Source organism: Schistocerca nitens, chromosome 1 (assembly GCF_023898315.1).
Source record: "Schistocerca nitens isolate TAMUIC-IGC-003100 chromosome 1, iqSchNite1.1, whole genome shotgun sequence".
NCBI lineage: Eukaryota > Metazoa > Arthropoda > Insecta > Orthoptera > Acrididae > Schistocerca > Schistocerca nitens.
The window spans coordinates 1,073,876,730-1,073,902,666 of record NC_064614.1 but is presented as its reverse complement, the minus strand read 5'-3'; positions in this window follow the sequence as shown (position 1 = coordinate 1,073,902,666).

Below are 25,937 nucleotides of genomic sequence, written 5' to 3'. Positions count from 1 at the left end.
AACTATGTATTTCTAAACTGGTCGTTCTGATAGGAAACAGTAAATATAAGAGGCATTCAAAAAAAGAAACGAGCCGGAGGCATAATTACAGAAACCAGTACCCGTATATTAGAAGTATTGGCCCTGGCTGTCGAGAAACTTGTCCCACTGTGACACAAGGCTGTCTCATAAAATTCCCGGGACTGCGATGTTAACCAGTTCCGCGCATACAGCTGGACGTCGTCGTCCGAGGTGAATCGTTTGCCCCTCAGAGCCCTTTTAAGGGGACCAAAAATGGCGTAATCAAAGGGAGAGAGGTTCGGACTGTATGGAGGGTGGCCGAGAACCTCTCATTTGAAATTCTGCAGGAGTGCCGTGACTGTGTTGGCCATATGGGGCTTTGCATTGTCGTGGAGCGGAATGACCCCATGGGTGAGATTCCCGGGTCGTTTTGATTTGATCGCTTGGCGAAGGGTGGTCAAGGTTAGCGAGTAATGCTGGGCATTCACTGTTGTCTCGTACTGCAGGAAGTGAATCAGAAGGGGGCCATCTTGGCCAAAGAAGCATATAAGCATAACCTTTCCCATTCACCTCGGACAACGGCGTCCAGCTGTACGTGCGAAACTGGTTACATCGCAGCCCCGGGAATTTTATGAGACAGCCATTCACCGCCTTGTGTCACAGTGGGACAAGTGTCTCAACAGCCAGGGTCAATACTTCTAACATACAGGCACTGGTTTCTGTAATTATCCCTCCAACTCGTTTCTTTTTGAACGCCCCCATATACAGCTTTTGAAAGGGAAGCAGTTGACTATATTCAAGACTTTTCAGCTGCTACTTAGCACTCTCTCTTAAGTAATTAACAAATTTCCGTTTCGAATAATGATTAAACGTGACTGGTCAGAACATTGAGTCAGACTCGGATCCAGGTTTCATACGTATCAGTCAGTATTTCTCTCTATGTATTAAAATAAAATTATAAGTGTATTTAAATTATTTTTGTATATTTTGGAAAATTATAAAGCTCATATTTTGTTTTCGTTCTGAAAATCACACGGGAGCTGTTAACAATGACATAGTGTTGAAAGGGTACAGTACCGCCCGACATTGAAAATAGGTACAACATACTTCATTATTTTTGTCAGAATAACACATTTTTTTTTGTAAAATAACTCAATTTCAATTAATACAGCGAAGCCGGATACCAGTGTGGGAAAGAATGACAATTTATTTATTTAATTGATCACATGTGCACTCCCACAAAGTAAATCCCTACGTCCAGTTTGGTGAGCTCTGTGAAATGACTGAATGTATGGTCGTCTGCTAACCGCAGATAGTGAATGTGAATATATGATCATCTTTGAGTCGATCCTTTGGCCACCTTTGGTGGGACCAAAGAGATGAAATTTACCTGAGCTTTGAGCGCCTGAAATGTGGCTGACCAATACGGTAGCAAGGTGCTCCCCCACTTCGACAGAGGTGTGAGAGGACCTAGAGAACGGCCATGTTTCAGCACTCTGCTGCTGGATCTTGTGCTGTTAAGACCTGCTTTAGTTGTGCTCCGTAATGACAAAAGAGTGGAGACATGGTATGCATGTGGAATATTTAAGAGTAGTTTGAAATAATAATTTCTCTATTTCAGGAACTTTTGTGGGGAGAATTAAATGTCAGGCAGGTAATATTAATGGGACTGTAGTAATCTTCGGAAGTGACCAACGGTCACAATGAAACCACGTGTAGCAATAAGTTGAAATACTTCCGTGTGCTTAAGTTAAGCTGAATTACTAGCGTGTGTACAATAAGTTGAAATATTTAAGAAATAGCGTGTGTACCATAAGTTGAAATATTTAAGAAATAGCGTGTGCAGGACTTGAAATTAGAGACGAGTACTTCCACGTGGTGAGTACTGGGTGAGTCTCAAACTGTGTATGAGACAAAAGATAAAGAGAAGTACTCGTCCATGGTATCAGTTGAGGATTCGCGTGTGTGATGAATACGTTCTTAATATTACTTTGCGTGATATGATTCCGTGTGACGCTAGATTCAAACTCTGAGAGAGAAGCAAGGTGAGTCGGCCGTCTATCCAGCAACGCCACTTGGCGTGCATTGCACAGGAAGACGTGCATATATCTCCAGAGTTCATAGTAGGAAAGTAGAATTACGAAGTGGGGCAGTGTCGTGTGAAACTGGGATAAATATTAATTGAAGTGGGAAAGCTGAAAGTGATAGTGTTGTGACTATTTAGTGTTTTGTATTTCATATTGTAGTGTGATGTGTGTCATGTAATTTGGGTATGTGTGGTTTGCATGGGAGAGTAGCAAGGTAGTTTCAAAAGATTAGTGGGTTATGCTTGTTCCTTCTGTACCGCTCGATCTGGAGGAAAGTTTCGTGATGATGATTGTGAGAGTCGAAGTGTGAGATATAATAAAAGATCCACCATCCTATCCAGAAAGTGCACTGTAGCGTTAAATAATTACGAGACCATAATATAGAGATTCACCAATGTAAAGCCATGCCCACTGGGCGGAATTTCTCATGTGTTATTGTTGTAGGTTATAGAATTTGTGTGTTTAGGTTAGAGAATTTATCGGAATAAATAAGATAGTGAAAAGAAAAAGATTGGTGGACTTTTCCTTCAAATTGTATGTTGTCATAATGTCCCGAATTTATAATGTGTGCGCCATTCATATTCAGTGCGGTGGCCACGTGTTGACAAAAGCCGTTAAATAAAAGACAAAAACAAAATGTGGTATTGCCAGTGCGTAGTGTACAGTCAGAGTTCTGTAAATTACTGATAGTCAGATGCGTGTTTCCGTTGCGTATTAATCATATAGGAGGATAACTTGTAACTTAAGTGTGAGTACTAGAGTTCATGTTACTCGATAAATAAGAATGAATCCACTCGCTTGGAAGACCACTCATCTTGCAGGCCTGACTGCTTGATGCCACAATATGAGCAAGGCATGTGGATGCCTCTCACAGTATGTAGTGCTGTGTAATTGTAACAACTGGAAAAAATAAACTACGAACCTTAGTTTATTCAGACGTGTAAAGAATTCAAATAATTTAGTGGAAAGTAGCTGGGTGACGTCGTCGAGAACCGCTGATATTTCGATAGGACGCTACCCTGTCATTTTCAAGGCAAAACATATTGGTCCCATTTCGCGAAAATATGATTTCAAATGTTCTTTCCTACCTCCATGTAAGATTAAGGTCCTTCTACGTTCTGTTAAGGATGATCTATCGTACTGTATACAGCTGTGGCGTGTCATACGGAGGGTGGAGTATCAGGGTACTGCGCATAAGCGTCACACACGCTTGCGATAGTCGAGTAAATCGGCTATTGCAAAACATTGTCTGGGTACCAGTAACCTTATGGAATGTAACAAAATGGAGAATCTGGCACGTACTTCCAGCCATTGGGATAGTGTTATTAAGAAAACAATTAAAAATAAATTAGCAAGTATGCTTGTAAATGGAGATCGAGTTTTCTGCTTGTGTTCTGCATGGAATCCTGATCGCTCCCGTGTCAAAAACACAGAAGGACTGAGTTAACACCACCTCGCCCGTTGTTCAGTAATTTTCACTATCGATAACTTCTGGCGTCGAACATCTATGGCTCGTGTGGTGGCGCTAGCGTTGACAGCGTCTCTGTGTGCGTTATCTTCCAGGAAATTCTCTACAAGCTGAAGCTTTAAATTTCCTTGCACAGTGCTTTCCTGCATAAATATCGCCGGTTGTCCACAGCCTCACCCGGTTTCAATCCCGTAAATTACTTAAAAATAAATCATCTTTCCCAAATTAACTTTTGCACCACGATTAGCCCCAGGGATAATAGTAAGCATAAACAACATCATTAAATCACCATTATGATGGATATAATTCCTATAGTTGGCCAAATTCAGTGCGTAATTATCTCGATTTTTCCTGTCTTGCCACAGCCAGACATTGATTATCACAATGCTGCAAACATACATTACCAACTGTATGCCATCTGTTGATAAGTTTGCTAAGGTACTCGAAACCAGCTGGGGTAAAATAAAATCACAGTCGCAGTGTTCCTCATTTTTGTTGCAATTTGATATACTTATTGTATACATTTGAAGACGTGTGTAGGATCTGAAACACAGCTGTAGGTTGAATGTCCCCAGGGTCATGTTGTAGCTACACTGAAGAGACAAAGAAACTGGTATACCTGCCTAATATCATGTAGGCCTCCCGCGAGCACGCAGAAGTGCCGCAGCATGACGTGGCATGGACTCGAATAATGTCTGAAGTAGTGCTGGAGGGAATTTACACCAAGAACCCTACAGGGCTGTCCTTAAATCCGCAAGAGTACGAGGAGATGGAGATCTCTTCTAAACAGCACGGTGCAAGGCATCCCAGATATGCTGAATAATGTTTTCTGGTGGCCAGCGGAAGTGTTTCATCGCAAAAGAGTGTTACTGGACCCACACTGTAGCAGTTCTAGGAGTGTTGGATGACGCATTGTCCTGCTGGAACTGCCCTAGTCCGTCGAAATCCACAATGGACATGAATGGATGCAGGTGATCAGACAGGATGCTTGCATACGTTTCACCTGTCAGAGTCGTATCTAGATGTATCACGGGTCCCATTTCATTCCAACTGACCAAGCCCCATACCATTACAGAGCCTACACTAGCTTGAACAGTCCCCTGCTGACATGCAGGTTCTGCAGATTCATGAGGTTATTTTCATAGCTGCACACGTCCATCCGCTCGATACAATTTGAAACGAGACTCGTCCAACTAGGCCCAGGCGAGGCGTATAGCTTTGTGTCATCACAGGTACACTAGTGGGCTTTCAGCTGGGAAAGCCCATATCGATGATGTTTCGTAGAACGGTTCGCATGCTGACACTTGTTGATGGCCCAGCACTGAAATCCTCAGCAATTAGCTGAAGGGTTGCACTACTGTCATGTTGAACGAGTCTCTTCAGTCGTCGTTGGTTCCGTTCTTGCAGAATCCTTTTTCGGCAGCAGCGATGTCGGAATTGATGTTTTACCAGATTCCTGATAGTTACGGTACACTCGTGAAATGGTCGTACGGGAAAATCGCTACTTCAAAGATACCTCGGAGATGCTGTGTCCCATCACCAGTGTGCCGACTATAACACTACATTCAAACTCACTTAAATGTTGATAACCTGCCATTGTAGCAGCAAGCAGTAAGTGATCTAACAACTGCATTAGACACTTGTACTATATAGTTGCTTGTTTACCTAACTCTGTATTTGAATTCGCATGCCTATACCAGTTTCTTTGGTGCTTCAGTGTGGTTACGGCAGTCCAGCGAAGGGAACGCCGTTCGTAAGCAGGCAGAAGAATATTTTCTGGCTGCAGGCAAGCAGGGAGCAGCGGCTAGCGACTGTCGGCCAGCGGCTGTCACGTCAGCACGTCAGCTGCAGCGCTGCGCCCGGCCGTCCTATTGGCTCTCGTCTGACGAGGCCCCACGGCCCTCACCCCTGGCCCGAGCAGTCAGCTACTTCACCCTCCGGCGCCGCCCTGACAGGGATTCAGCTATTTATCTGCTACCGGGCGCCGGGAGACGCGAATGTCCGACAGACAGGCATGGACGGGTGAGGCGCGTCTGGGGCAGTTACACACCTCTTTGCGAATTCATTTTCAGTGCGAATAAAACAGTTATCAGTTTGCCCGTTTGGAGTGGTACCGCTATTTTCTTTTATTTTAAATACTTCTTTCGGCAGTGTGGCTCCCTCCCTAATCTAGTGACGTTCTCCGCCTACACTGCACACGGACTAGGGCCAACTATTCTAGATGTTTGCCCATTAGTTGTTAGGGCATGGTCATGACGTCCTACATTTGCTAAATAGGCTAATGTTCAATCATTTTATCCGTTTTTAAGTTTGTAAATGACAATCTCAAATTTTTCAAAAATTTCTTAATTGCTTAATGCAGGATGTTACAACTTTTGTTCTACTTCAGATTTCTGGTAATTGGACTATGACCCCGAAATCACAGTGTATAGCATCTTCTGTCGCTCAAGACTTCGACCAAGAAAGTATTTTACAACTGTGGTGGATCTGTTTACCAAGAACATGTAGTAGAACAAAATGGTTCAAATGGCTCTAAGCACTATGGGACTCAACTGCTGTGGTCATAAGTCCCCTAGAACTTAGAACTACTTAAACCTAACTAACCTAAGGACAGCACACAACACCCAGCCATCACGAGGCAGAGAAAATCCCTGACCCCGCCGGGAGCCCGCATCTCGTGGTCGTGCGGTAGCGTTCTCGCTTCCCACGCCCGGGTTCCCGGGTTCGATTCCCGGCGGGGTCAGGGATTTTCTCTGCCTCGTGATGGCTGGGTGTTGTGTGCTGTCCTTAGGTTAGTTAGGTTTAAGTAGTTCTAAGTCCTACGGGACTTATGACCACAGCAGTTGAGTCCCATAGTGCTCAGAGCCATTTGAACCAACCCCGCCGGGAATCGAACCCGGGAACCCGGGCGTGGGAAGCGAGAACGCTACCGCACGACCTGTCGTAGAACAGTTGTGGATGTTTCGAAAATAAGAATTTATGGCTGGACAATAAGTCCTAAAAGTTTCTATGAGGAAATCGCGTCTAAAATGCCTCAAAATTAATTAAATGTGTGAATGGACATTTCCACCACGCCCACTTTCTAAAGCAACACTTCAATGTTAGATCGGTGAATAACTATTCCTTGGATTACTTTCAGCAAACTTGCGCGGGAGACATGTAGAAGGCTCAACCTCAAAAAAAATGTCTCCATGGCAAAATTTAGAATCCAAATAAGTCTCTAAATTCACTCATACGGAAAAAATTAACTAAAACAAGATTTTCATCTGCCGCAGTTATCAGATTTGCGATTTATGATGCAGTTCTTGTATTTAATAATGGGATCTTAGGGATGATGAAGATATCAGAGAGGATGGGCTCTGAGAGGAAATTTCGCTCAAGATTTCCTGAGAAAAATAGATTTATAGCGTCTCTCTGCAACTGAAAAGTCAGTTGAAGAAGTGGTAAAGAAAAAAAACAGTAAACAAGAAACAGGAGCCTTGGAGGGAAAAAGGAACCTCGGTACAATTCTGGGGCCATCTGAAGAAGTGACATAAAAAAAAAAGATTCGGGTGAACTTTAAATTACATTTCCTAAAAATTATGTTTTCTAAGTTTATGTACCTCCTTTTCAAAATCTATGATGCTAGTATTACGAAAAGTAGTACATTTACAAATTTGTATTTTGTATTTTTATAAATCCAATAAATGTTGTTTCAAGAGAAAATTTAGAAATTCTGAGTGTAAGATGAGATATGGGGCAAAGCGCTTGGATTATTTCATGAATTTCGTATCATACGTTCAGAATTATAATTAAAAAAAAAGTTAAAATTCTCCGGTTCCATATACAGTATTCAGAAAGTCTCACGGGAGAAGATTACTATATGCAAAGAGATTAAACAGAGAAAATTTTGTAGAAGTTTCTTGAATAGTTTCTGGGAAAAAGGTAAATATACTATTTTTTTTAAATAAAATTTTTCGTTTCCAGGAACTTAAAAGTAAATGTGTTAATCTTATGTAACGCATGGTAAAAATTTCAGTGCCATGTCTTCAGAAAAGGTGAATTTCACGCGTCTTTCAAATAGTGTGTGTTTCCATGAACGTCCCACGCCCCTCCCCCCCCCCTTACTCCCCTTAAACGGACAATCCCTACATCCAGCAAGTAGTACATATGCATTACAATAAGACTTAAAGAATCCCAGAAGTCCCCGAACATGAGACCTACAAACAACCATGCCCTGGTTAGTCCTCACCAAGGATACACTAAAGCATATCTTTTGCAGTCAGGCGGTTTAGGCAGTTCTGTTGAAGAGGAATGGATAACTCTAAAGAGGACAATCACTGAGGCCGGGCAGAAAAATTTAGGTACAAGGAAGGTAACTGCCAAGAAACCTTCGTTTACAGATGAAAGGCACTGTGAGACAAAGAAAATGGAGCACCCCGAAGGAGAGGAGGAAACGAAATAAAACTTCACCGGCAGAGGGTATGTGATATCAGTTCAGTGATAACCATATCGAGAGTAATTTTCAAAGAACTTTGCAAGCAGTAGTCCACTTACCAGCATACGTTGCACCTTATCTGGCCTGAACGCATTATTCTGTTGGTAATGGTGTCATAAAGTTGTTGCTAGGGGATGGGTGGAAAGAGTGCATTGAAGGCCTCTATTGGATGGGGGCGTAGGAACTAACTGGTGACGTGTTAGAAGAAGAAATGATAGTCGACATCGAAGACATAGGGGATGAAATATTAGAATCAGATTTGCAGTCAATTAAGGTGGAAGGCATAAGCAATATCTCTTCGGAATTTCGTAAATCGTCGATGGAAAGTGACAACCAAAACACTATGCAAAGCTCAGACTTTCAAAACAATATAATTCACAGAATCCCGAAGATAGCAAGGGCCGATCGAGAACTACTGCTCAGTCAGCTTTACCAGCTCATGCAACAGCTCATGCTAACAATAATATACGGAGGAATGGAAAAGAAAATTAAGGATCTGTTAGATGACGAACAGTTTGGCTTCAGGTAAGGTAAGAGCATCAGAGGGTCGGGCCTTGATAGTAGAGGAAAGTCGCAAGAAATATCAAGAAACGGTCATGACATTTATCGACCTATAAAAAGCGCTCAACAACGCAAAATAGTACAAGATATTCGAAATTCATCATGTCTGTGAGCGCGATGGCTCTTATAGTTGTGTCAGTGCGGACGCAAATTGTGTCCGAACTCCTGTGGGAATCAGCGTAAGCTAACAGCTGTTGCAGAATGAATAGGGATGAAACTTGCGTACTACAGGACGGGAATTTGTGTTGGATGGGATGAGGGCCAGGATAGCCGATGCGGTCACGGCGACTGCCGGCGTTAACCGGGAAATTCAGGTTCGATTCCTGGTCCGGGTAATATTTCCATTTGTCGTTTTTGGATTTATTTAAAAGCCAGAATGCGGCTTATGTCGTTGGTTTCTTTCAATATACAATATCTTATGTGTTTTCATAAACCAATAGTCAGTCATTAGCTTCTAGTTTACCACCGATAGGCTATTACTGGCTTGCAGTTAAAGTAACGGTATTCATTTTATATTAGGTACACGTTTCAAATGTATGAAGTCACATGAACTTCATATTCGATCAGGTTTTAAACTAAGAGGAAGAAGATTTGTACAATTATCTCTTATCATTGGTTAATTGTATACTTTCTGGTTTTAAGCCCAGTAGGTGGTTCCATATTTACGTACAATATTTCGGCAAACGACCCAGTCGTATTGTTCAGGTGAACTATTATTGTTGGTCTCGCTCCGCTGTTTGTAGCTGAGTTCGATTCCCGGGGCGCCCCAAAGCCTTTTTAAGGCGTATATCTTTTTTTCAGAGCCTGCACTGTTATTCCGTGAAACGCACACTATCTCAGCGTTTTCCAGTTATGATGCATAACGATTTCTTAATAAACTGGGCGCAATACTTCAAGCATTGTTTAAATTGAAACCTACATCCCGAACAGATGGAGGGCTCTCAGACAAGGAAAGTCACGCCAAAGAAACATAGCATCTATGAATGGTGTCGCAAAGACATTTTATACTCAGATCGGTAGATTGAACGGACGTTGCAGTCTCCTTGTCTGACAGTGTTCGAGCTGTTCGAGATGGAAGTTTCAATTAAACAAGGCTGGAGCTCCGGCTAAACGCCGAAAAAATATGCGTTTCACGGAGCAACAGAGTAAGCTCTGAAGAATAAATTAATATCGAAGTGGGTACGGTTGCGACGGGATTTGATCTGGGCTCTAAATTGCGGCCCGAAACATGCATTACTTCTAAATGCAGAGAACACTTCTGTTACCCACCACAGTACAAACCGATCAGTATTACACGTTTCAGTAGCATAAACGAAAGTTAACACGATACCACACTATCTGGCACGTGGGAACGATTTTGGACCACAGCTGTTCTTCAAAATGGCTCTGAGCACTATGGGACTCAACATCTGAGGTCATCAGTCCGCTAACCTAAGGACATCTCACACATCCATGCCCGAGGTAGGATTCGAAACTGCGACCGTAGCGGTCGCTCGGTTCGAGACTGAAGCGCCTAGTACCGCTCGGCCACACCTGCCGGCTAACTGTTCTTCGTTAAGCGCATGAAGGATCTTAGAATTAAATCACAACTAATGGCAAAGACCCGCATACCCATCTGTCGGAGGAATGGAGTAAGAGTGACAATGAAACTTAAACTATATAAGAGTAGGGTCTTACCAAAATTACTATATCGTAGTTCCGTTTGTGGCCGAACGACTTATACTAGAGTCCATTAAATACAGCTAGTCCACAACAAATGCTCGCAATGGATTTTGAAAGTACACCGTTATTCATGAATAGCAAACATACACCACAATTCTCAGATGGTCAAGCCGGACATGGCAATGCAGAAACGGCCAACAAAAACTCTCAATAGGTTATGTAAGGCCCGTGGGATTGTCAGGCAACTGGAACAAAAATCTAATAACGAATCCACGCCCCTGCCATAAATGTAAATGCGTTATCTCAGATCGTCTAAAACGAATCATCTAGAACACTACGAACGGATGTAGAATTACGAAAGTCCTCTGTGGCTCCTTCTGTGCTGTTGCCGCAGAACGAGCGCTCATGCAAAAGTTCGTAACTCACGACGGCACCGGAAGTAGAAACAGTCGCTGCCAGACGCATCGACGAAACAGAGACGTTGCAGTGGACACGCCCGCACGCGCTTCCTAACCCTGCCGCCGCCGGAAAGTTATTCATGTCCGAGCACAGTGATGCTCAGGCCAATCTCTACGTAATCAACGACCACTTGTAATTATTGCTTACGAGAGATCCAACTGAGTGCTAATAGAACAGTTATTCAAAAATTTATATGAAGTTACGCACATTTGTACTCTGATGTGAAACAATCGTTCTGCAATGAACGAAGTGATAAATGTTGTAAGTGTCAGCGACAGCATCAAATACATGTCATCCACGAGGAGAGTGGTTGTTTGCGAAGTTAATTATTTGCCATGCTGAAGTTTTAGCAAATTACTAACAATATGTGTGTGTATTGAAGTATCCGCTCGACCTCTTCCTGCCATACACCACACCTTCTTGCTACAATAAACCTCACCTTCAATCCTTCAAAGTGTAATAAATGAAGTGGAAATAATCCGTCATTCTACACGCAAACGGGAAATAAAGGTCCCCCGAAGCCGGCGGGACTTCGACAGCACATGCGAAAAAAAAAGAAAACAATAGTCCACAGTCGGGTTAGTGTCAAGGTAGCGAGTACCTATAACAATACAGCTCGAATTTCCTGCATAAGGAGACTAGGTAGCTTGTCGAAACATAGTGCATAAATACGTAATCAACCACTAACTGAAAACCTGAACGCACACCACTAACGAGGAGAACATGGCAAACGCCATAACGCGATTTCCCAGACACTTTGCTCAGTAGAAGACGAGTCAAAAATAAGCGAACATGTGTTTCGGACTATCTGTTGATTTTGACCGTTTCCGAGGAAACAATGTTCAATACTTCGAAAGAACTTTATGTGCATTTTTAGGGAGTAAACGCCTTGTTCGAAGAAATGGCACACTGGCTGGAGTCGCAGCTTCGCACTTCTGCGTCCTCTGTTTAAAATCCGATTATTATACTTATTTTTTTCATTTATTTACTCATGTCAATAGAAGATTACGACACGTGTGTTTTTCAGTGTATATTTGAATAACGTTACCCTTATTCATGTAGCAAGTGTATTTCTGGTGAATGAATAAGAAAATGAATGGGAAAATTATTTGTTTTCAATAATATCCACCTATTTTATGTTGATTCACAATCAACTGAAAGGACCAGTTTTCGGTAAAGTGATTTGCTATGCGTGGTTTACCGCGAAATTATTGCCAACGCATGAAAATTTTTACAGTATTAACGACGTTTCTTTAGCGACTGAGATTCATAGGAGGAAATACCATTGTTTCAAGAACGGCACCGTGGTGTTCTGCATTTCCATGTCTGTAATGTTTCAACGATCGGTATCATGCATCGGTGTCATGCACCAAATCTTCCTGAAGGATGGACATAAGAATAAAATATAAGAATTAATGTAAAATTTCTTATAAGAATGAAATATAAGAATATGAGAATTCATAAAGATTGTAACCTTAGAAAATACCATAAATACATATATTATATGCTGAAGCGCGAAAGAAACGGGTACAGGGCTGCATGTTCAAACACAGAGATACGTAAACAGGTTGAAAACGGCGCTGCGGTCGGCAAAGCCTATATAAGAGGACAAGTAGCTGGCGCAGTTGTTAGATCGATTACTGCTGCTTCAGTGGCAGTTTATCAAGATTTAAGTGAGTTTGAACATGGTGTTTCAGTCGGCGCACGAGCGATGGTACACAGCATCTCCGAGGTAGCGATGAAATGGAGATTTTTCCCACACGCCCATTTCACGACTGTACCGTGAATATCAGGAATCGGCAAAACATCAAATCTCCGACTTCACTGCAGCCGGAAAAGGATCCTGCAAGAAAGGGACCAATGACGACTGAAGAGAATCTTTCAACGTGACAGAAGTGCAACCCTTCGTAAATTGCTGCAGATTTCAAAGCTCGCCCATCAACAAGTGTGTCAGCATGCGAACCATTAAACAAAACATCATCGATTTGGACTTTCGGAGCCGAAGGCCCACACGTGTACCCTTGATGACTGCACGACGCCAAGCGTTACGCCTTGCCTGGTCGTTGACTGGAAACATTTTGCCTGGTCGGACGAGTCCCGTTTCAAATTATATCGCGCGAATGGACGTGTACGGGTATGGACACAACTTCATGAATCCATGGCCCTGTATATCAGCAGGGCACTGTTCGCGTTAGTGGAGACTCTGTAATGGTGTGAGACGTTTGCAGTTGGAGTGATATGGGACTCTTGATACGTCTAGATACGACTCTGACAGGTGAAACGTACGTAAGTATACTGTGTGATCGCCTGCATCCGTTCATGTCCACTGTGCATTCCGATGGACTTGGGCAATTCCACAATTCCAGCAGGACAATGAGACCCCCCCCCCCACGTCCAGGATTCCTATAGAGTGGCTCCAGGGGCACTCTTTTGAGTTTAAACATTTCTGCTGGTCTCCAAACTCCCCAGACATGAACATTATTGAGCATTTCTGGGATGCCTTGCAACTTGCTGTTCAGAAGAGATCACGACCATCTCGTACTCTTACGGATTTATGGACAACCCTACTGTTTTCAGTGTCAATTTCCTCCAGCACTACCTCAGACATTAGTCGAGGCCATGCCAAGTCGTGTTGCGGCACTTCTGGGTGCTCGCGGGAGCCCTACACGATATTAGCCAGGTGTACCTGTTTGTTTGGATCTTCAGTGTTTATTATAAGACAAATATATGACACCGATTGAGGAATCCAGTTGCAGTTTTACAATTAATACAGCGGCCTTGTATCTCCCAAGTCGATAACATATATCCGTATCGCAGCCTTCTAGAGACATGGGTAAATAAATGAAAAAAAATAAGAAATACAAAAACAATAACCGGTTTTCAACATAGGGCGCAAAACCTGATGGAACGTAACGCTACCAACTGTGCCACCATTGTGGTTTAGATAGTCGCGCACTAAAAGGCATTTATTACGTCGAAAACTTTGAGGGCCGTTTCCTCAAAAACGGATAAGCCAAGAAACGCGTTCGCGTATTTTAACATCTTTTCCATTGCGCGAAGTTTCTGGGAAACTGGATTATGGCACTTGCCGCGTTCCCCTCGTAAGTGGTCTTGACATTTTCGCGCAGAGTCGACGTGTACTTACAGAGATTGTTCACGCGAGGCGCCTACTGGTTGCTAAGAGACAACCTCTGAAGGCGGCCACATGTCGCCTGCTGGGCGTGTGCGCCACGTCCGTGTAGTTTATGAAGCGTCGCGAACGTGTCCGCTTCTGCTGGTGCTCCTGGTGGAGACACGCCCAGCGGCCGGCCGCGTGCGCAGCATCGCTTAACCGCGACCACAGATGCACAGCGCACCTGCCAGTGGCAGGAGGACCTGCTGTCGCCCACGTCCACTGCCTCCTCTGTCTCCTCGGGGCTTTGTCACAGACGTTCTTGGAGAACGCAGATTCCCGTATCGAGGACATAGTGATAGACACCCTTGGGGTTGTGAAGCAGCTGAATGGGTTGAAAATAAATAAATCGCCAGGCCCTGATGGGATCCCAATTCGGTTTTACAGAGAGTATTCTACTGCACTGGCTCCTTACTTAGCCTCCTGACAGGCTACCACTGGCATCACGACGCCGCCAATCTAATGTTGCAAAAGAGTTGACTGAAAAGTCTAATGGCGTTCTATTGTCTTCAATGACGGGAGTAGGTTCTGTCTTTGTGCGAGTAATGGAGTACAAGTGTAAGGCGTAGAACCCACGACACAAGGTCCCATCCCAAGCTTCATTTTGTGTTTAGGTTGCGCTGGGGAGGGGGGGGGGGGCATCAGTTATAGCTCGTGGTCACATTTGATCCTTCTGCAGAGTGAAGTTACAGTGCCCGCTACACTGCACAGGGTGATATCACAGGGCCACTGCCATGTCTTTCATAGGAAGGCGATGTGCTTTTTCAGCAGGACAGTGCAGGTCGACCTATCGCTGCTGTGACGCGACGTGGTCTTTGTGGTGTACAACGACCTCCCCATCTAACAAGACTACCAGAACTCTCCTCAGTTGTACATTTACGGGACATGACGAAGAGGGGAAATTATCCGTTCTCCAGAGCCTGCAAGAACCATTGCCGAACTGCAACAAAAGGAGCTTGATACTCGGGACAATCTGTCGCAGCATGCCATTCGGCACCTTTATGATTGTTTGTATACGATAATATAATCCTGTTTTGCAACCAGAGGGGGGGACACTGTGTTGATGCTACATCTTTGTGTTTGATCTGTATTTGGTCAGAATTTTTTGTCATATACTCCTAAAATGATGAACTATCTGTCATCTCACTTGTAAATTAATTGACCTTGTCCTTGAGGTTGGTGCATTCTTTTTCCCGATAGTATATATGCAGAGTGTCCAGGGTGAAGACATACAAGATATTTGTTTATGTTTCAGTACTTATTAAGGTTCATAACTATATCTGTCCAACATTGTATACAAGTGTTCCAAGATTTTTATGCATTTCGGTACAATTCACTGTGGGCACCGATTGTAGATCGAGAGATGTCGAAACAGTACTGCACTTCTCGTCACATGTTCATACACTAAATGATCAAAAGTATCCGGACACCCCCAAAAACATGCGTCTTTCGTATTAGGTGCATTGTGCTGCCACCTACTGCCAGGTACTCCATATCAGTGACATCAGTTTTCATTAGACATCGTCAGAGCAGAATGGGGCCCTCCGCGGAACTCACGGACTTCGAACGTGGTCAGGTGATTGGGTGTCACTTGTGTCATACGTATGTGCGCGAGATTTCCACACTCCTAAACATCCCCAGGTGCACTGTTTCCGATGTGATAGTGAAGTGGAAACGCGAAGGGCCACGTACGGCACAAAAGCGTACAGGCCGACCTCGTCTGTTGACTGACAGACACCGCCAACAGTTGAAGAGAGTCGTAATGTGTAATAGGCAGACATCTATCCAGACCATCACACAGAAATTTCAAACTGCTTCAGGAACCACTGCAAGTACTATGAGAGTTAGGTGGCAAGTGAGAAAACTTGGATTTCATGGTCGAGCGGCTGCTCATAAGCCACGCATCACACCGGTAAATGCCAAACGAGTCCTCGCTAGGTGTAAGGAGTGTAAACATTGAACGTCTGAACAATGGAAAAACGTCTTGGGGGGTGACGAATCACGGTACACAATGTGGCGATCCGATGGCAGGGTGTGGGTATGGCGAATGCCCGGTGAACGTCATCTGCCAGCGTGTGTAGTGTCAACAGTAAAATTAGGAGGCCCTGATGTTATGGTGTGATCGTGTTTTCTATGGAGGGGGCTAGCACCCCTTGTTGTTTTGCGTGACACTATCACAGCGCAGGCCTACATTGATGTTTTAAGCAGCTTCTTGCTTCCCACTGATGAAGAGCAATTCGGAGATGACGATTATATCTTTCAACGCGATCGAACACCTGCTCATAATGCACGTTCTGTGGCGGAGTGACTACACGACAATAACATCGCTGAAATGGACTGGCCTGCACAGAGTCCTGACCTGGATACTGTAGAACACCTTTGGGATGTTTTGGAACGCCAGCTCCGTGCCAGGCCTCACCGATCGACATCGATACCTCCTCTCAGTGCCAGCACTCCGTGAAAAATGAGTTGTGATTCCCCACAAAACCTTCCAGCACCTGATTGAACATATGCTTGCGAGAGTGGAAGCTGGCATCAAGGCCTAGGGTGGACCAACACCATATTTAATTCCAGCATTACGGATGAAGGGCGCCACGAACGTGTAAGTCATTTTCAACCAGGTGTCCAGATACCTTTGATCACATAGTGTAAGCATGATTTATGTCCTCTACTGAGGCGTAGATCTCGAACCCTTGTACCGCTGTATCCATGATGAACGTCATGGTGATGGGACCTCGCCCCTTTACGATCGAACGCTCAAGATACGTCTCATGAAGAACTGTCATAGCATACCCATGATAGGGAGGCGGGGTACCTCAAAAATGGCTCGGAGCACTATGGGACTTAACAGCTGTGGTCATCAGTCCCCTAGAACTTAGAACTACTTAAACCTAACCAACCCAAGGACATCACACACATCCATGCCCGAGGCAGGATTCGAACCTGCGACCGTAGCAGTCGCGCGGTTCCGGACTGCGCGCCTAGAACCGCGAGACCACCGCGGCCGGCGGGGGCACCTCCCTGATGGAAAATGAGTAGGGAGGCATCTGTAGAACTGCGTAGTTCGTCAACATGTCGAGATAAGTGCATCCTGTCAAATGCGCTCATGCTCTATGCGCATCAGTGCTGTTGATGAAATAGTGAGGATCACATTTTGATGAAAAACTGCAGCAAACCATCCCTGAGAGTATAAGGAGCAAACAGGTCATATCCACATAGGGTCAGAAATGCGTTGTAAAAGATGTACACCCACTTGAAAATAAAGATAAAACATCTTTCTCATTTAGCTGTGTATTGATGATTTTTTGAATTTGACGGGACATTCTGAATTTTGTTTATACACTACTGGCCATTAAAATTGCTACACCAAGAAGAAATGCAGATGATAAACGGGTAGCCATTGGACAAATATATTATACTAGAACTTACATGTGATTACATTTTTCGCAATTTCGGTGCACAGATCCTGAGAAAAAAGTATCCAGAACAACCACCTCTGGCCGTAATAACGGCCTTGATATGCCTGGGCATTGAGTCAAACAGAGCTTGGATGGCGTGTACAGGTACATCTGCCCATGCAGCTTCAACACGGTACCACAATTCATCAAGAGTAGTGACTGACGTACTGTGACGAGCCGGTTCCTCGGCCACCATTGACCAGACGTTTTCAATTGGTGAGAGATCTGGAGAATGTGCTGGCCAGGGCAGCAGTCGAAGATTTTCTGTATCCAGAAAGGCCCGTACAGGACCCGCAACATGCGGTCGTGCATTATCCTGCTGAAATGTAGGGTTTCGCAGGAATCAAATGAAGGGTAGAGCCACGGGTCGTAACACATCTGAAATTTAACGTCCACTGTTCAATGTGCCCTCAATGTGAACAAGAGGTGAGCGAGACGTGTAACCAATGGCACCCCATGCCATCACGCCGGGTGATCCGCCAGTATGGCGATGACGAATACACGCTTCCAATGTACGTTCACCGGGACGTCACCAAACACGGATTCGACCATCATGATGCTGTAAACAGAACCTGGATTCATCCGAAAAAATGACCTTTTGCCCTTCGTGCACCCAGGTTCGACGTTCAGTACACCATCGCAGGCGCTCCTGTCTGTGATGCAGCGTCAAGGGTAACCGCAGCCATGGTCTCCGAGCTGATAGTCCATGCTGCTCCAAACGTCGCCGAACTGTTAGTGCAGATGGTTGTTGTCTTGCAAACATCCCCATCTGTTGACTCAGGGATCGAGACTTGGCTGCACGATCCGTTACAGCCATGCGGATAAGTTGCCTGTCATCTCGACTGCTAGTGATACGAGGCCGTTGGGATCCAGCACGGCGTTCCGTATTAACCTCCTGAACCAACCGATTCCATATTCTGCTAATAGGCACTGGATCTCGACCAACGCGAACAACAGTGTCGCGATTCGATAAACCGCAATCGCGATAGGCTACAATCCGACCTTTATCAAAGTCGGAAACATGATGGTACACAATTCTCCTTACACGAGACATCACAACAACGTTTCACCAGGTAACGCCGGTCAACTGCTGTTTGTGTATGAGAAATCGGTCGGAAACGTTCCTCATGTCAGCACGTTGTAGGTGTCGCCACCGGCGCCAACTTTGTGTTAATGCTCTGAAAAGGTAATCATTTGCATATCACAGCATCTTCTTCCTGTCGGTTAAATTTCGCGTCTGTAGCACGTCATCTTCATGGTGTAGCAATTTTAATGGCCAGTAGCGTAAAACAGAGAATGATATGTTTCAAAGACTACAGTATCGACGCAGCGACTGCGTTCTTTAAATCTTCAGACACTGATTATGAGTAATTACAGATGTTGTCACACATTGATAGCGTCGTCGCTTCGTATGTTTGGTGAGCACCATCTTCGACTGCAGACTAGACAGTATCGCGCAGTGTCCTTGCCGAGGCCTTGTGCCTGGGTAAACGACCTCTGTTCTATGCTAATTTGATATACTGCCTCCTCGCGCAGCCCCCGGCTTAGGTGGAGACCCGAGGATCCTGTTCGAGGCGTGACACCCGTGTGCTGGTGAGGTAACCCTAGGTGCTGTCATAATTCTCCCGTGCGAATACCAGCGTCGCCGTCAGCAGCAGAGTCCGGTCCGCGACCGTGCGCGTCACCGCCTCAAAGCTGCCTCAGCGCGCCTCGCCCATGAGCTGCAGACCGTGGCGAGGAGGTCCCCGGCCGGGCATCCCGCACCCGCCGAGGCGTCTTGCCGGCGGCTATGCACACGGCCGCGGGAATACGTCAGCGAGCCCCGGCGGAGCGCGTGCGTAATTAGCCGGTTGGCTTTATGGGGCTTGAAGTAATTCCGGCGTCGGCAATTACCGGGCGTATGTGACGCCCCTATTTATGTATAACGCCGCTCTAAAGCACTCCTCGCGAGCCGTAAAAATGTCACCGGCGCCGCGGCGGATAATTGAGTTAACAAGTTAGCTCGCGTGGCGTGACGTGTCGGCAACGAGCGCTGGGATCGCTGCTACACCTCCCAGACGTTATTTCATTCCGCGCTGCCCGGTCAAGGGATGTGCTGCCAGCGTCGAACCGATCTTAAAGTTTTGCTGGTTCCAGGTTACGGATCTAGCAAGTGGCTCAGCTGGTCGCATGACTGCATAACTCTGTGTTCACCCATAAAATTTCTCTGAGACAGTAGCGGTCTACACTACTGGCCATTAAAATTGCTACACCACGAAGATGACGTGCTACAGACGCGAAATTTAACCGACAGGAAGAAGATGCTGTGATATGCAAATGATTAGCTTTTCAGGGCATTCACACAAGGTTGGCGCCGGTGGCGACACCTACAACGTGCTGACATGAGGAACGTTTCCGACCGATTTCTCATACACAAACAGCAGTTGACCGGCGTTACCTGGTGAAACGTTGTTGTGATACCTCGTGTAAGGAGGAGAAATGCGTACCATCACGTTTCTGACTTTGATAAAGGTCGGATTGTAGCCTATCGCGATTGCGGTTTATCGAATCGCGACACTGTTGCTCGCGTTGGTCGAGATCCAGTGACTGTTAGCAGAATATGGAATCGGTTGGTTCAGGAGGGTAATACGGAACGCCGTGCTGGATCCCAACGGCCTCGTATCACTAGCAGTCGAGATGACAGGCAACTTATCCGCATGGCTGTAACGGATCGTGCAGCCAGTCGAGATGACAGGCAACTTATCCGCATGGCTGTAACGGATCGTGCAGCCACGTCTCGATCCCTGAGTCAACAGATGGGGATGTTTGCAAGACAACAACCATCTGCACGAACAGTTCGACGACGTTTGCAGCAGCATGGACTATCAGCTCGGAGACCATGGCTGCTGTTACCCTTGACGCTGCATCACAGACAGGAGCGCCTGCGATCGTGTACTAAACGACGAACATGGTTGCACGAATGGCAAAAGGTCATTTTTTCGGATTAATCCAGGTTCTGTTTACAGCATCATGATGGTCGCATCCGTTATTCACGACATCACGGTGAACGCACATTGGAAGCGTGTATTCGTCATCGCCATACTGGCGTATCACCCGGCGTGATGGTATGGGGCGCCATTGTTTACGCGTCTCGCTCACCTCTTGTTCGAATTGACGGCACATTGAACAGTGGACGTTAAATTTCAGATGTGTTACGACCCGTGGCTTTACCCTTCATTCGTTCCCTGCGAAACCCTACATTTCAGCAGGATAATGCTCGACCGCATGTTGCAGGTCCTGTACGGGCCTTTCTGGATACAGAAAATGTTAGACTGCTGCCCTTGCCAGCACATTCTCCACATCTCTCACCAATTGTAAACGTCTTGCCAATTGTGGCCGAGCAACTGGCTCCTCACAATACGCCACTACTCATGATGAACTGTGGTATCGTGTTGAAGCTGCATGGGCAGCTGTACCTGCACACGCCATCGAAGCTCTGGTTGACTCAATGCCCAGGCGTATCAAGGCCGTTATTAGGTAGGTGTTCTGCGTACTGATTTCTCAGGATCTATGCACCCAAATTTCGTGAAAATGTAATCACATGTCAGTTCTAGTATAATATATTTGTCCAATGAATACCCGTTTATCATCTGCATTTCTTCTTGGTGTAGCAATTTTAACGACCAGTAGTGTAAATATGTTAACACAGTAAGATGCCCCTTCTCTGAAGTTACATACGGAGGACTACGTCGGATAAACTGCAAGACTAAATCCTATCAGTATGCACTCGGTGTTTGACTAGTTGCTCGACAGGTCGTCTGCTTATTTCGTATCTTATGAAACTGTCTCGTTGTTCTCATTGAAATTCTTCGCCGCAGTTCGCGGCTTCGAACATTATTATTTGTTCTAATCAGTAGAATGATGCACCGAGTCTTCATTTTAAGAAAAAGGGATGCCATGTTGTTTGTTAGTCAAAGCGAAATAAGGTACTAATTACAGCTCTCAATGCAGGGTGTTAAAAAAACTATTCAATAATTCAGGGAATGATAGTACACATCAGAAAATGAAAAAAATATTTTATAATCTTGCCTCCTACAAAGCATGCTTCCTGAAATACGACCACTTTTTCAGATGAGGTGCTCAACATGACGCCCATTCAACTCAATGAATGTCTCCGCCCTTCGGTGTAAGGACTCAAGCACTCTTTGAAATTGTCCTGGTTGGTTCTTAATGTGCTGAGACTGACGGAAGACACGACTATGTAGTGTCTGCATGTCGTTTATTGGAGTCGCATAGACCAGTTGCTTCATGCGTCCCCAGAAACAGAAGTCTAATGGATTTAGGTCCGGGGAATGAGCAGGGCAATGTATCGGACGTCCTCGGCCAACCACCGGTTTTCAAATGTCCCCGTCAGGGGCCGATACACAATGCAGAGAACAAATCCTGGTGCGCCATCATGCATGAACTGCATCTGTAGTCTGTCCTGACGTGGCATATGGTCCAGCAAGGTAGGCGGTACGTTCTTCAGAAAGCGTTGATAAGAGCACGGGTAATCTCTGTGGTTGCGCGTATGGCCCTAATAATCTGTCGCCAAGAACGTCTACCCATGTATTGGTTGAGAACCTATCCTGATGCCTTGTTTCGTTAACCACGCGGGGATTTTATCGGCCCACACATGCTGATTACGGAAATGTGCAATGCTTTTTCATGTAAACCCTGCCTCACCAGTGAACAAAACCTTGGACTCAAAGTGTGGATCTGTACCACACTGGCGCAAGAACCATTAGCAGAACTTCACTCTGGCAGAATGATCTTCTGCCCTAAGGGCCTGGAGCGCTGAACACGATATGGATACAACAACTCGAAATGAAGTACCGCCTAGACCAGAGGATGACTAACATCTTCAGCTGCTGCTATAAGTCGCTCACTGGTTCCAAGAGTGTCGTCCCCTGCACCCAAAACAAACACCTCCATTTCAGGCGTGCTAACTAAACGAGGTCTTCCGCTGTCTTCGTAGGGTGCTACGAAACCTGTTTCCCCAAAATGTACAACAATCGGATGAGTAGCTTAACAGATGATGCTCTGCTTGAGGGAAATCTTTCAATGTACAGATTACTTGCTCTCAAACTACACTGCTGGCCACCGTAAATGCAACACCCTGAAGGAAGCATCCGAATCAAGTGAAATTTACACCATGGGTTTGCAGCGATGAGATATGCAACTGATTAGAATTTCAGCGCAGACGCACTTCACGCGCGCCTGTGGCGCCACCTCATAGCGCCACCTCATAGCGCCATTTAAGGCTTGGCGATTTCGACGAATGTACGTTCGGCACGTGTGTTTACCTTGTGGTTGTTTCACAAGACGATCAGTTATGCCTCGTAGACAACAGCGAACATCGTTTGATCAAGTATCCGAGTTCGACAGAGGAAGGATAGTGGCTTACCGAGATTGTGGATTATCATACAGAGAAATCGCTAGTCGTGGTGGACGAAACCAAACATCTGTAATGCGGATATGTGACCGTTGGATGCAGGAGGGTACGACGGACCGACGTGGTCGATCGCATTCACCTCGGTGCACCCCTGCACGTGCTGATAGGCAAATTGTGCGCATGGCAGTGACGGATCGCTCAGTGACATCCCGAACCATAGCACAGCACATTGCGTCTGTAACGCATCATCCAGTGTCTGCGCGTACCATTCGACGCCGTTTACAGCAGAGTGGTCTGTCTGCAAGACGTCCATTGCTTCGTCTACCATTGACGCAGAACCACAGACGTCTCCGTCGCCAATGGTGTGATGACAGACGGATGTGGACGGCAGAATGGAATGACGTTGTCTTTACTGACGAGGCACGCTTCTGTCTGCAGCACCACGATGGTCGGATTCGAGTGTGGAGACACCGTAGAGAGAGGATGCTGGACAGCTGCATTATGCACGGCCACACTGGTCTTGCACCGGGTATTATGGTATGGGGCGGTATTGGATATTACTCTCGCACGCCTCTAGTACGCATTGCCGGCACTTTAAACAGCCGGCGCTACATATCCGATGTGCTGGAGCCAGTTGTCCTTCCTTACCTTCAGGGCTCGGCCACAGCCATATTTCAACAGGATAATGCGCGACCACACGTGGCACGCATTGTCCAAAGGTTCTTCGTCAATAACCAGATTGAATTGCTTCCCTGGCCGGCTCGCTGTCCGGATCTTTCGCCGATGGAAAACATGTGGTCCATGGTTGCTCAACGAGTCACCCAGATTACATTCCCCGCTGCCACACCAGATGATCTTTGGCAACGTGTGGAAGCTGCTTGGGCTGCTGTACCCCAGGAACACATCCAACGTCTCTTTGACTCAATGCCGAGACGTGTGGCAGCGGTGATCTCCAACAATGGCGGCTACTCTGGCTACTGATTCTGGCAGGAACCACATGTCACAGACGTCTGTAAACGTAATCATTTGATACTTGGTCAACATGTTATCTACAAAATAAATTTTGTTGTGCTACCTCTTGTCTTTCTTGGTGTTGCATTTACGGTGGCCATCAGTGTAACTCCATCTTCTAAACCACAGCAGTAAATCATGTCTACCATTTCCCTTGTGGAGTAAAAGACATCCATTGCTAGGTTGTGTCACGAGTATCTGCAGGAGAGAAAACATGTCGTAGAGCTCCGCGAACATCACAATAACATGTACTTTAAACGTGACCTGTAAGTAGGCCAAACATTTCGGTAACCACTCGTGTTAGGAGAAACGTACGCGAACGCAAATAGATGTAACTACAGTATAATCACACAACGTAAACGGAGCAAATCACTGCAGACCACTGAGAAAACTAATATTTACATCGATACTGAACGGCAGTATCCCAGTACTCTGTTGACCCTGGTATGACAAGGAGCGACAGGGCTGTAACGGTGCTCATATTCGCATCCACATGTTCGTAATGCCTTCCTACGTCGCAGTACTCGTATTCCATGCCAAGGGTTGTAATTATCGTTAATTATCGGGTATTCGTCTATAGTAGGCCAAGTAATGCATTGCCATCGACGACATCACGACCGCATCTTATATGAACACGTATTCATACGTCATAGGTCAAAACATAGGCTCTGTAGGACCAATGGTCATCAGACATTTTTGTCTTGTTTTAATGCATACTATCATCCCCTGGATAGTTTTTTTAACACTCTATATAACACAAGCAAACATACGCAAGAGCCAGTCGAAATTCGTATATCAGTACTATGATCGAGAAATATCTCCCACAAAAGAAATGAAGCACCGATAACACATCGTCGGACGCCAATTTAACCTTGTACAGCGGCACACCATCGGCTGGTATTAAAATGATTAGAGTTGCAGTACTTCGTCACAGGTAGAACGGCCACCACAGTTCGTTGTTCGTGTTTAGGGTTCTTACCAAGCATGACAGGGTATATAAGGCAGTTCAACATCATCATATGTTAGGTGACAATTGTGATGGACACGGTTAGTATTCGTGTGGGACAGCGTTATCAGTACCTGATAAAATTTTAAAGTGGCTTCATTGTGGATCTCCTTTTAGCTGGCCAAACGAAACGTGCAGTCCCCAGTCTTGAGGGGTGTGACAGTGCGCCATGTTCCATTGTAGGAGAACGTGAGAGCAGACACAATCGTCGCCAAGGTTCCGAACGACCACGTCTCACCACCGTAAGGGAAGATCCGTATATGTTCCCCTAAACACCTGCGGCTATCATCTGGGAACAAGTGACTGACTCCTGGCAACATTCTGTGTCATCTCGCACCATTACTCTGAGGTGATCAGCAGCCGGCCTACGGAATTACCGTCCTATGCGTGGGCTGCCTTTAAAGCAACACAAAATTGCTGCGTTTGTAGTGGTGTCGCGACCAGGAAGCATGGACCGCTGGCGAATGGCATCACATGGTGTTCAGCGACGAATTGTACTCGTATTCCTGCGCTACCCGGGATGACTGTCGTCGGCAAATATGGCGGCGATCTTGGGAGCGGTGCCAGTCTTTCAATGTTTTGGAAAGGAGAAATGGTGTCAGCCTTGGCTTTATCGGATTCTGTCGTGAATGACTTCGGGCCATGGCTAGTAGTGACTGAGGGCACTTTGATTGCACACTGGTATACCACGCACATCCCGCGTCGTCATGTGTTACCTCTTATATGGCAGAATTGTGGTGTCATCTTTCAACAGGACAATCCTCATCCACACATGGCACGTGTCTCTCTGAACTGTCCGCGTGATGATGAGGTACTACAGTGGCCAGCGAGATGGCCAGATCTGTCCGTAGTATAACCAGCTCCGACGTCAGTATTCAAGGATATCTATGACCAGTTACAGCAGCTGTGAGACAGTTTACCTCGACAGGGCTTAAACGGCTTCGTGACACCCTTCCCAGTCGAATCAGTGCACTCATCCAGGCCACAGTGGAGCTAACGTCGTGCTGATAATTGGGCTCATACTGCCACGTTCTTTGTAAATTTGACTCGGTTTCGTAATCACTGAAATAACATCACATACGCTGCCTCAGTCCGTGAAGTTTTGTTTCATTTTCTTCTCCCCTTCTGGGAGCTTAATTTTTTTGTCAAACAGTGCATCTAGA